Source organism: Somniosus microcephalus, chromosome 3, assembly GCF_052327205.1.
Source record: "Somniosus microcephalus isolate GS21.2 chromosome 3, FLI_Smic_1.0, whole genome shotgun sequence".
Classification (NCBI taxonomy): domain Eukaryota; kingdom Metazoa; phylum Chordata; class Chondrichthyes; order Squaliformes; family Somniosidae; genus Somniosus; species Somniosus microcephalus.
The window spans coordinates 113,276,985-113,288,500 of NC_140989.1; the positions used below are offsets into that span (position 1 = coordinate 113,276,985).

Consider the following 11,516-nt stretch of genomic DNA (forward strand, 5'->3'; position numbering starts at 1 on the left):
GCAGCACTTCAGCATCCGGAGCAATCTGCTGGGGCACAGATTGCTGGCCTGCTGCGGTGCGGTGAGAGCCCTGGGGAAATGTGTCCGAACCAGCGAGGATGGCAGCAGTCAGTGCTCGCGTGACCTCAATCTGAGTCTTCATGAGAGCAGTCAAGAGATGGGGTCATGGCAGCCAGTGACTGAATTGCAGCACTAAACATTTGCATGGCATCCGCCTCTGCTACAGCGAAGTGCTCCACACTCCTTGCCAGTGATTCAATGGATTCAGGCACCCTTGCCACTGCAGCCATGAGCTCAGTGTGCCTGTGCTCCGCCTGGGCGCTCATTTCAGCGAGGACCCGCTCCTCCTCTACGTCCAGTGCAGCAGGACTCGATGGCATACTCTCCCTCCGGGGAGAAGGCCCCCGAGCTTCCCTACCCCCATCGCATTGCAGCAGCCCGCTGGGTCCTGGAGCTTCACCCTCATCAGGCCATTCCCCCCTCCAGGGAAGGCGTGTTCCCAGTGTGGGCATGGGCTTCCTCGGGAGAGGGTGGCGCTGATGCTCCGGCTTCCTCTTCCTCCTCGCCTTCAGCTTCACTCCCACTGGCAGCTTGAGGGCCCGTCTCCTCACCTGGTGAATCACCATCTGAAAGCAGGGAGGTACAAGAGTGGCTTTAGCGTGAGGACAGGGTGGCAGCAAGGGAGGCATGAGTGCAGCAAATTAGTGATTTAGATTGAAAGTGTCAAAGGCTGGTGTTGTGAGGAACAAGTGGAAGGAGAGAGGACAAAAAGGTGATGGCCTTACCATTGCTGTCCAGAACGGGTCGGCGTCTCCAGTGGCGACGGGACCAATCACCCGGCTTGCCACAATCCTGTGGACGCACACCTCAAGATTGCTGAGGGGTTGCAGCTGAGGCCGCCCTTCACCAGTCCGTTGCTGCTGTCTCCTATTATGAGACAGCTTGGCCTGCAAGAAAAAGGACGGCGTCTGAGTAAATATACAGCCATGGTCTTGCCTGAAATGCCTCCCATAGTTGAATAGCCCTTACTGTATGCAGCCATGGGCTTGCCTGAAATGCCTCCCATAGTTGAACAGCCCTTACTGTATGCAGCCATGGTCTTGCCTGAAATGCCTCCCACAGTTGAATAGCCCTGACTGTATGCAGCCATGGTCTTGCCTGAAATGCCTCCCATAGTTGAATAGCCCTTACTGTATGCAAAGTATGCAATGTGCGTGTGTGTTTGATGAAAGGGTGTTGGATGAGTGTTGGGCATTGGGGCTTTTAAGACCCTCTGGCCATAAAGTGAGGTTGAGATGGAGGGATGGAGAGGCTTTGAAAAAAAGGCACTCACCCTGACGACCCGAGTGAGGTCGTTGAACTTTTTCCTACATTGGAGATGGGTCCTAGGCACCATGCTGCTTGAGGTGACTCTCTAAGCCACCTCCCTCCACACTCTTCTGTACTCGCGTGGCAAAGGCCTCCTGCCACTCTCTGGGTACAGAATGTATCTTCTGCGCTCCACCGCGTCAACCAGAGCCTCCAAGGCCCGCTCGCAGAAGCGCTGTTGTGCTCGCTCCCTGGCCCTCTCCATAGTGTTTGGCTGCAAGATTTAGCCACAGGTCTGCCCAGGCCGAGATTCAAGGCTCCAATGAGCAGGGTGTGGCTGCAGAGCAAGATCGACCCTCCCCTTTAAGAACTGGCCAGTGTGTCTGTGTTCAATCACTAACTGGCAGCACCTTCGCTGCGCCCGCCCTCTAAGGTAGCGCCTCGCACCTCGGCCTTAGCGCCTTAAGAGAGATGTGTAGCACCTGATTTAGCGCTCCAATCACCTCCAGGGGCGATAAAAGCCAAGTTTGCCGTCGGAGGCGATAATTAGCGCCAGGCGATAAACTTTGCGCACGGCCGCTAATGGCACCCCAAACAGGGCTATACCGAATTTCTCCCTCTTGGTATCTTAGCCAAAATTTATCTTTCAACCAAAATCAATAAAACTGATTACCTGATCATTTATATCATTGCTGTTTGTGGGACCTTACTGTCTACAAATTAGCTGCCACATTTCTCTACATTACAACAGTGATTACACTTAAAAAAAAAAAATGGACCTCATTGGCGATGAAATGCTTTGGAATATCCTGAGGTTGTGAAAGGCACTATATAAATGCAGGTTTTTTATTTCTTCCTGGATGATCCACTTGAATGCTTTTCCCCACTCCTAATGTTACAAAAATTGATCCAGTATTGTCACAAAGCCTGTAAAACATCTTGGGCTGGGTACACAATAATGAAGAACTCACCGTATAACAGATCTACTTTTCATAGCCATTTACTTTCCCTTCCATCTTTCAACACCTTGGCGTTAGAGGAGGGGTAATTGTGATTGAATTTATTCCTCATAATAGGGTTCGTGACATTAAATGTCAGATGTCATAGATTTATTAAGCATATAATAATTAACCATACACTTAACAGCCAGTACATATGAGAAAACCATGCGAGTTTTAGCTGGAGAACCCAACCATGTTACAGTTCATGTACAGGTTGATCAGACCTTAAATCGAATTCTAAAGTATCTGTTCCAACACCCACTTTTTGTACCTTTTTTTTACCTTCTACATGACAATCCGCATGTTTCATATTATGTATCATTTAACACTGATTTAATTATGTTCGCTCCTCGCAGGACACTCCCTAACTTTCCAGCCCAGGCTGTGGTCTTTCTCAGGTAGTTACTTTATCTTCAAAACTTCCCTCTAATGAATGAACAAAGGGGGGTTTCTGCCTGTCCTGTGTCTGTGACTTCAAACCATTTTAAGATATTACAATTTAAGACTCATACTTCCCTACTTTGATTCACTATTCTACCAAGTAAAGCTTCCAATTATAAATCTGTACCATTCTATATCAATCTCCTGCTTCTAAACAGGATGATATAATCCCTTCTGCAGAATTTGTTATCAACTAATTAAAGCTACCTGAAGTGTATGCAATGCAATATTTTTTAATTGGTTTTATTGTCTAAACTGACCATTGCTTTAAGGTCAGTCTTAATTCAACAGTCACTGCATCTCACTTGATATACTTCATCATTTAACAGGCAAAAATGAAAGGTTACTGCAATATAGAGAGAAATCAATAGCAGTATAATATTAGCAGACGTCAAGACAGTCTGATTAACCCTTTTCTTACACTTGAGTGATTCTACCAGAGTGATTCTACCAGTCTCCTACCATAACGGCAGTGGGACGCTGGCAAAACCCCAGAGAAACAGCCCAAGTGGCCATTTTCAACCAGTTCCCTGGAGATTCAGCCCATTCCTGTCAAAGATATGGTGGGAGACCAGTAGAACCCATTATATTTTTATTTCTCCATTTGATCCTTATTATTAGTTTTTGTCTTCCTTTTGATGGCAGTAACCATTTATTCATCTATGTTTATCAAAGTCTATTCTCCCACCAAATCTAGTTTAAATGTGTCGCATGTTTGGAAGAGTTTAGTTCTCTATTGGTTATATGTGCAATCCATTCCTCCTGGTTAAGTTCTTTCTATACTGAAGAGCTCCCAGAGATCTACAGTCAATTCCATACGGTACACGTCATTTTAAAGCAACTTGTTGAACAAGATCATCCTGTTTATTCTCTCCATGTTGCCAGAAAGTAATGGAAACAACCCAAACATCACGGGCTAGAAACTGGGCTCCTTTGCGCCTTCTGTTAGCGCCTCTGGGGGGGGGGGGGCGCGTTAACGGCGTGCAAATGGGTTTGCGACCAGGCACAGCAATAGCAACGCCTCCCGCTAAATTCAGCGGGAGTTTTGCAGCGGCGGTAAGACATTGCGGCCAGATCTCCTGCGCCCGGAGATCGTGACGACATTGCTGAATGAAAAATTTCCTTCTCGCCTCCTGCTTGTATGCTTGCCGTTAACAACAAAAGGTCGAGGAGGCGGCTTTCAGTCGGATGTCCCCGGGAGGAGTGCTATTTCATCGCATTCACATCTGGTGTCGTTTTTGTCAGCCAACAATGCTGCGTTGTTAGTTTCACATAGGCAAAGAGGCCTTTTGACTGATTTGAGCGTTTTGCATTTTTAACGAGTGTTCTGGCACATAAAGATTTTTCAGTTTCATTGAGGGGAGATTTGAAAATGCAATATTTGTATCCTTTCATGGGGGCTGTACTGGCACTGGACCTCGCCCTCCAGCGTCAACGTCGGAGGCAACTAAGGCACAGAGAAATTGTGCAAAATGTGGCCAGAGGTAGGAGGGCCAATAGGGCTCTCAACAGGAGACCTTACCCACCCAGGGTATTCCGGCAGCAATTCTCCTACATGAATTTCACTGAGGACCAGTGCGTTAGAAGGCTCCACTTCAGCAAGGACGTGGTCACAGAGCTCTGCCACCTCCTGCAGCCAGACCTCGAGCCTGAGATCAGGGCCACCACGGCTCTCTCAGTGGCAGTCAAGGTCACTGTCGCCCTCAAATTCTACGCCAGCGGATCATTCCAGTCTGCAACAGGCGACATCTCCAACATCTCCAAGTTTGCTGTCCATTGTTCCATCCGCCAGGTCACAGATGCTCTGTACAGAAGGAGAAGGGATTACATTTCCTTCCCCATGACCAGAGAGAAGCAGCGCAAGCGTGCATGTGGCTTTGCCGGGATAGTTGGCTTCCCCATGGTGCAGGGTGCCAATAACTGCATCCATATTGCTTTGCGGGCACCTAACAATCCTGAGGTATTCCGTAACCGCAAAGGCTGCCACCACTCACTTAATGTGCAGTTGGTGTGCGACCACACATGGTGAATCCTGACCGTCAATGCCCGCTATCCAGGCAGCAGCGACGATGCCTTCATCCTGCGCCAGACCGGCATGACAGATCTATTCCAGCCACCACGTCAAGCTTGCAGCTGGCTGCTGGGAGACAAGGGCTATCCGCTCTCCACCTGGCTCATGACTCCCCTCCGCAACCCCAACATTCCTGGCCAGCACTCATATAATGAGAGCCATGCTGCCACCAGGAACATCATTGAGCAGACCATCGGAGTGCTCAAGGAACGGTTCCGCTGCCTTGACCACTTGGGAGGAGCCCTCCAGTACTCGGCTGACCGGGTGTCACTTTACGTCGTCATATGCTGTACAACTTGGTCATTATGAGGGCGCAGCCATTGCCACCAGGCATAGCCGCACCACCTCAGGGGGAGGAAGAGGGAGACGAGGAGGAGGAGGAGGAAGAAGAGGAGCAGGAGGAACAGGAGGACGAACAGCAACAACGGAAGAGGCAGCCACTCAATCGGTGTTCTGCAAGGTCGGTCTGTGACCGCCTCATCAGACTTAGTTTCCTGTGACTTCGAGTCCTCTTTCTGGTTGCTGAGCACGTTGCCATCATTCCATCACTTTATGATTCCATACCACACCCCAGAACTGAATTGAGCCACAGCACCAAATCTGCAACATTACAGTAATAAATTTATCTAAAACCATAAACCACATATATACAAAGAAAGAAAGACTTGCATTTATATAGCGGCTTTCCCGACCACTGGACGTCTCAAAGTGCTTTACAGCCAATGAACTACTTTTGAAGTGGAGTTACTGTTGTAATGTAGGAAACAACAACGATATTGACTAATCAACCTTGTGCTAACCCTTGCCTCCCCTCTTTACAGCCCCCTTTCCTAATCTAGTGCTCCTACGTAGTGTCTCCCCAGTGGATGCGGCAGGGTTGGTGGAAGGCTGCCAGAGACTACAGATGGCCTTGCAGGACACCCTCGACCAGCTCTGGGCCTGGAAGGCCCGGCTGTAGACTGCACCACCTCAGGCTGGGTAGGCGGGAGTCTGGGCTGGCTGGATGACAGGCAACAACAAGTGCAATGGCAGAGTGGCAGTGGTGGGATCAGGAATGCTGTCATCCTGAGAGAGGACAACAGATTCCTGCTCCACTGACCCACTCCCACAGGGCAGCACCTCAGATCACTACCAATCTGCTGGAGCACAGATTGCTGGCCTGCTGCGACTTCGTGAGATCCCTGGTGGACTGTGGTGGACACAGCGACGATGGCAGCTGTCAGATCTTAGAGTTATAGAGTCATAAATGCACAGAAAGAGGCCATTTGGCCCATTGAGTCCGTGCCGGTTCTCTGTAGAGCAATCCAGTCAGTCCCATTTCCCCACTCTATCCCCGTAGCCCTGCAAGTTTATTTCCCTCAAGTGCCTATCCAGTCTCCCCTTGAAAACATTGAGTGTCTCCACTTCCACCACTTCCGTCAGCAGCGAGTTCCAGGTCCTCACTACTCGCTGCATAAAAAAGTTTTTCCTCTTTCGTGGCATCAAGTTGAGACTGCATGAGAGCAGTCTGAGACTCGATGCCAGCAACTATTGACTGCATTACAGCACTAAGACGTTGCGTGGCTTCTGCCTGTGCTGCAATGGAAGCTGCCACATCGCCCATGACACACGTCATGAGGTCTGGATCCGCACAGTCTCTCTGGGAGTCCACTATCCTCTGCACAGTGGAAATGATGGGCTCCATGGTGTGCTCAGAGCTCTGTGCAATGTTGGAGGCAGACTTCTCCACACTCCTTACCATTACCGAGAGGCTCTCAGGCACCCTTGCCATTGCACCTATCATTTTGGTGTGCATAGCCATCACCCTTCTTATGAACACCTCCCCATCGAGGTCCTCATTGGAGTCCTGCGCAGCAGAACTCGGGCACGAACCCGCCCTTCGGGGAGCTGGCTCCCGAGCTACCCTTTCCCCCTGGCCTTGCTGCAGCCCGCTCGTCCCCGGTGCATCACCCAATGCAGACCCTGCTACTAAACTTGCCTCTAAAGATCACGTAGTGCCAGTATCTGAGATGGTGCCTGTGGGTGAGAGATGCAGTGACGCGGTGCTTTGCTCCTCCTCCTCTTCTCCTTCCTCACTCTCAGTGGCAGGCTCAGGGACAGGCTGGTCATCTGGTTGCTGATTATCTGAAAGCATAAAGGCACAACACTCGCATTAAGGTGAGGGCAGGGGGGCAGGAATGGAGCAAGGAATGCAGACAGTATCAGGAGGTGGAAAGTGAGAAAGGTTTGTGGTGTGAGGGGAAAGTGGGATGAGAGAAGGAGGTGCTGATGATACCATTTTTGCCCCCAACGGGGTTGATGTCTTCGACAGCCATGGCGCCCACCACCTGCTGCTCAATGAGTCGCAGCACTCGCTCCTCAAGGTCTAAGAGGTCATAGAGCTGCGCAACACCCCCACCTGTTCTCTGCTGCTCCCTCCTATTGTGGGCCATCGTGGCCTGCAAGAGAAACAAATGTGTTTGAGTCAGAGTCCAGCTATGTATTTGGGAGATGTGCCTGCCATGTTGAATAGTTGTGATTGTAGGCAAGGCATGAGATGTGGATGTGAATTGAGTAGGTGAAGATGTTTGGTGGGTGAGTGGTGGCAGTGTGGTTGGTTGCGCAGTGTGCAGAGACTGAGATTCAGATGCTGGTATGTAGGAGCTGTTGAAGCATGTACTCACCTTGAACACTCGACTGAGGTCGTTGAATTTCTTGCGGCACTGTGTCAGGCTGTGTTCCACCATACTACTGGCCGAGATCTCCTGGGCCACTTCCCTCCACATTGCCCTGAACACCTGAGGCGATGGCCACCTTCCAGCCACCAATGCCTCCAATGCCACGTCTGGGAACCGATGAGCTCTCTCCCTGGGAGTGGGAACAGCCCTAGCCATCTGGGGATTCAGTTGTTCGCAGGTCGACTCAAAGCCAGCAATGCTCAAAATGAGCAGCTGCACAATGACGCAACCTCCCTTTTAAGAGCTGGAAGGAACCAGTATGAAGGATCATTGCTGAATGCATTGCACGTGAAATTCATTAGCGCTCTGCTGGTAGCGCTCCTGTAGCGTCCCACTGAGGTCATTAGCGCTTGATTTAGTGCTCCTCTTCCTTCCTGGGGCACTAACACCCAATTTAGTAGAAGTTCAGAATCCTTGGCGCCTGGCGCTAAATTTTCAAAAGTTAACCCCCCAAATGGGGCAATACCCAATTTCACCCCCCACCACTTTCACATTATTTGCTTTAAAAGACACACCCAATACCTTTATATTCCTGAGACCCTTTTCTTATATCTAGTTAAAGGATTCATAAAATAGTTACAGTTTTTTAAAGTGTCATCTGGACCCCTCCATTTATTTACACCTTGTACCTCACTCAAGTTACCCATGCCTTTCTATCTATTATATATACTTATTTATTTCCTGCCAACCATTTAGGGACGGGCAATAAATGCTGGCCTTGCCAGCGATGCCCACATTCCGTGAATGACTAAAAAAATAAAAGGAATCCTTCAGTGCTGGGTGGAGGTAGATGGGCAGAGTGCCACTGTAAGGAGGATGCAAATGCTCAGGTAGTTTTTGTGGGAAATGATGGTCTGGTTGTTTAGTTGAAAATGGTTAAACCTTATTTGGCTTGTAATTCAATCAACTATGAAGCAAAAAGTTTTTAGAATTAACCATAAAGCACCATTTTATCATCATAAAATAGAAAAAATTTCAATGTCGCGATTTTTCCTACCTCGGCATGTCTGTGGCAGGCGACATCGATGGCAAGTCGTGGCCTTGCTGCTGGCTCCATCCCGGCCTCCGACATGACTTTCCCCTGATTGGGCTTGTTAAGTCCGCCCAGCGAGTTTCCCGGCAAATTGAAGGAAGCAGGTCTGATGATGTCATTTGATGACGCGTCATCAACCGGTTTCCTTAAAGGGACCATGCGCAAATTTACTTTGACTGTCAGTGTTCTACAGCATTGAGGTGCTGTAAACACTGACAAGCACTGCACAGAGGTGCACGGCTGCACCCAGACTCTTATTTGGTTTGTAATTCAATTATGAAGCAAAAATTGTTTAGAATTAACCAGAAATCATCATTTTATGATCATAAAATAGAAAAAATTCCAAGGCCGTGATTTTCCCTACCTCAGCATGTCCGTGGCACAGCACACAGGGATGTTCACTTCCCTTGCAATAAATGGAAGAGACCTCCCCAGGAGACCAACGCAGCCTGGCTGCACATTGCACAGGAGGACACAAGCAGGGATGTCGTCAGGAGGACCAGGCTGCAGTGGCACAAGCCTTTCAATGATCTCAGTAGATCACGTAATGTTACTGCAAAGCCACATTCAACCTCATCCTTCTATGCCACTCATCATATCCCCATCATTCTGCCTTCCCTACCCTTCTCCTGCACATCCTTACTCACATCAACTTACCTTGCACCTCCATCTATCCTTCTCTACCTATATTATCATTTCCCCATCTCACTAGCCACCCCTCATACTTACCCTCATCCTAGTCAAATCATACCAGCTAACAACACACAAGGGTAGGCACTTGGGTGTTTTAGCCAACATTGAAATCTTTATTTTCAACACCTTGCATTCTTGGACAGATTTGTGTGCATCTTTGGAAGTGGCTTAGTGAGTTGCAGTGAATGACGAGACATAATGGTACCCCCCGCAATGCTGATGTGTATGAAAGGAATGGCTTGGCACTGTAGGGATGCTTTATGGTGTTGGTGTGGGGTCGTTCCAACCTGGCGTATTATGTGACAACCAGGGTGTGCAGCATCAAGTGAAGTAAATTTGGCCATGGTGAAGCCATCCCTGGTGTCCTGGGCAGCAATGTGGTCGGGTGCTGATGCCCTCTGTCCTGTGCAGCATCAGTTGATTGTGGAGAAGGTTGGTAATGTTGTTGGTGCTGCTGGTGTGCCTGGTGATGCTGGTGTTACGGCTGATCGTGGTCAGATTCTGAAGACCAAGCTGAGAGAGCATAAACCGTACCCATGCTGATGTAATAGATGGCAGCTGAACTTGAGATGACAGAAGTGAGTCAATGTCAATGGTGATAGAAGTTGTTCCAATGAGGTGACACTGGATAGAGAGTTTGCTCCAAACACTTACAACCTGCATAAACCTCAATCTGTCTTCCAAATGCAGTAAGCAACAGCTTCTGAGCTTGGAAAGTGAACAGCTGTGAGAGGGGAGCTTTTATAGCACATTTGCAGCTGTCAAGTAATGAGATGATTTTATGGCCATTCAACACTCGCCCAGCTTAACAGATGTGATACCCGAGCAGCGTGAACCCCGTTGGCGAGCTGGTAAATTCTAAAGGTGAGCTCAAAATAGTTCTTAATAGTCTGTTAACAAGGTCATAATGACCTGAATTGCCTCCTCCGCCGTGGCGGGTCGTGTCTGCTCAGCGCTGACAGACCTGACATTTGGTAAAGACGCGTGGCAACGGGTTGACAGTGGGGTCCCGACCCGCTGGGGGGGAAAAAAACTTTCCCACCCAACCCACCACCGATCGTGCCCGCTAACCCCGGGAAAATCCAGCCCCTAGAGAGCACACTGTGCCACAGATCCTTCTAAAGTTGCTACCCTCAGCCCGAACTGAGGCCAATGTTGCACCGTATTCCTACCCCAGCTGCAATCAGCTTCCTGTCTTATATGATTCAGCACTGGCTGGAACACTTACCTAATATCCTTTCCGATAATCCTTCGAGCAACTTTACTGTATTAACTGCAAATGGCAGCTGTTGCTGGTTAAATGAGAATTGATGCTGCCAAGGAGACGCTGGAAATAATGCGGAACACGGAATGCGTCAGACTCCCAGTTTACTGATCAAAAAACAAATATTTGCAACCCGGAACCCGCATTGAACTAGGTAAGAATGCAATACATCAGTCCCTTAAAGGACTGGCCTCTCCCACAAGTAAACATTACAAAGTCCTCAGGTTCATTCTCTCATGGTTTGGCTTGAAATCCGCTGCAAGACTCACCTTTCCAATATCGGCATCACCGAGCCCGGGTCAGCTGGATCCGCACGCGCACTTCGGCCAGAGGAATTGCTGCATCTTCTGTTGTGTAGAATCTCCCTGGGGTTGTAATCTTCTGGTTATCTCGCTTACAAACCACAAAGAGCACAGTCCAGAGAAGGTGTATGAGAATTATTACTCCTATTTAAGTAATCTCGGGGCGGGGAGTAGGTGGATGGGACTGAGTCTTATGATGACAACAAATCTGCCAGTTACAGCTTCTCTCCAATGGCTCTGGAGACAAATAACAATTTCAGTTTGAGGAATGAAACTATCTTTACTTTTAACAATCACAAAATGAAATGAAGGTTTGCCACTTCTGGGGGGTGGGATTTTAACCCTCGTCCCCTGCAACGGACGGGAGAGGATTGGAGAGGGTGTAAATCGGTAAATACGTGAAACCCGACGCAAATCCACCACGAATGCGGCTACTTCAGGTTTAACCGCGCAATGTTTGGGGGTGTCCGAGTATCCCGCTCGAGAGAGGCAGGTCCATGATTATAATATTTATATGATGAAGCTCCGTTCCTCAGATTTTGGAAGCCATTTGAATTTAATGGCTGTGGGTTGGGTTTCCCAGGGCTCCAGCAGGTAAGTGCTTTTTAGAGCACTGCTTGTGGGCCAGGAGGAGCAGTGTTTTGCCCCTGAAGCAGATCTTCTGACGTGATCTTCAGACCCAGCCA

General features: G+C 49.0%; 1 protein-coding gene across 2 annotated transcripts in view; it reads right to left on the reverse strand.

Annotated features, from left to right (window-relative positions):
- Positions 1-11,219, reverse strand: part of LOC147121270 (2',5'-phosphodiesterase 12-like) — a 31,309-nt gene extending 20,090 nt beyond the window's left edge. The window contains exon 1 of one of the 2 annotated variants that reach the window (XM_085981497.1): positions 10,798-11,219. The gene's annotated coding sequence lies outside the window, so the exon portion shown is untranslated. Of the gene's footprint in view, positions 1-10,492; positions 10,757-10,797 lie in introns of those variants that run through there. The other variant, XM_085981498.1, reaches the window with a different exon arrangement.
- Positions 11,220-11,516: the final 297 nt, after the last annotated feature.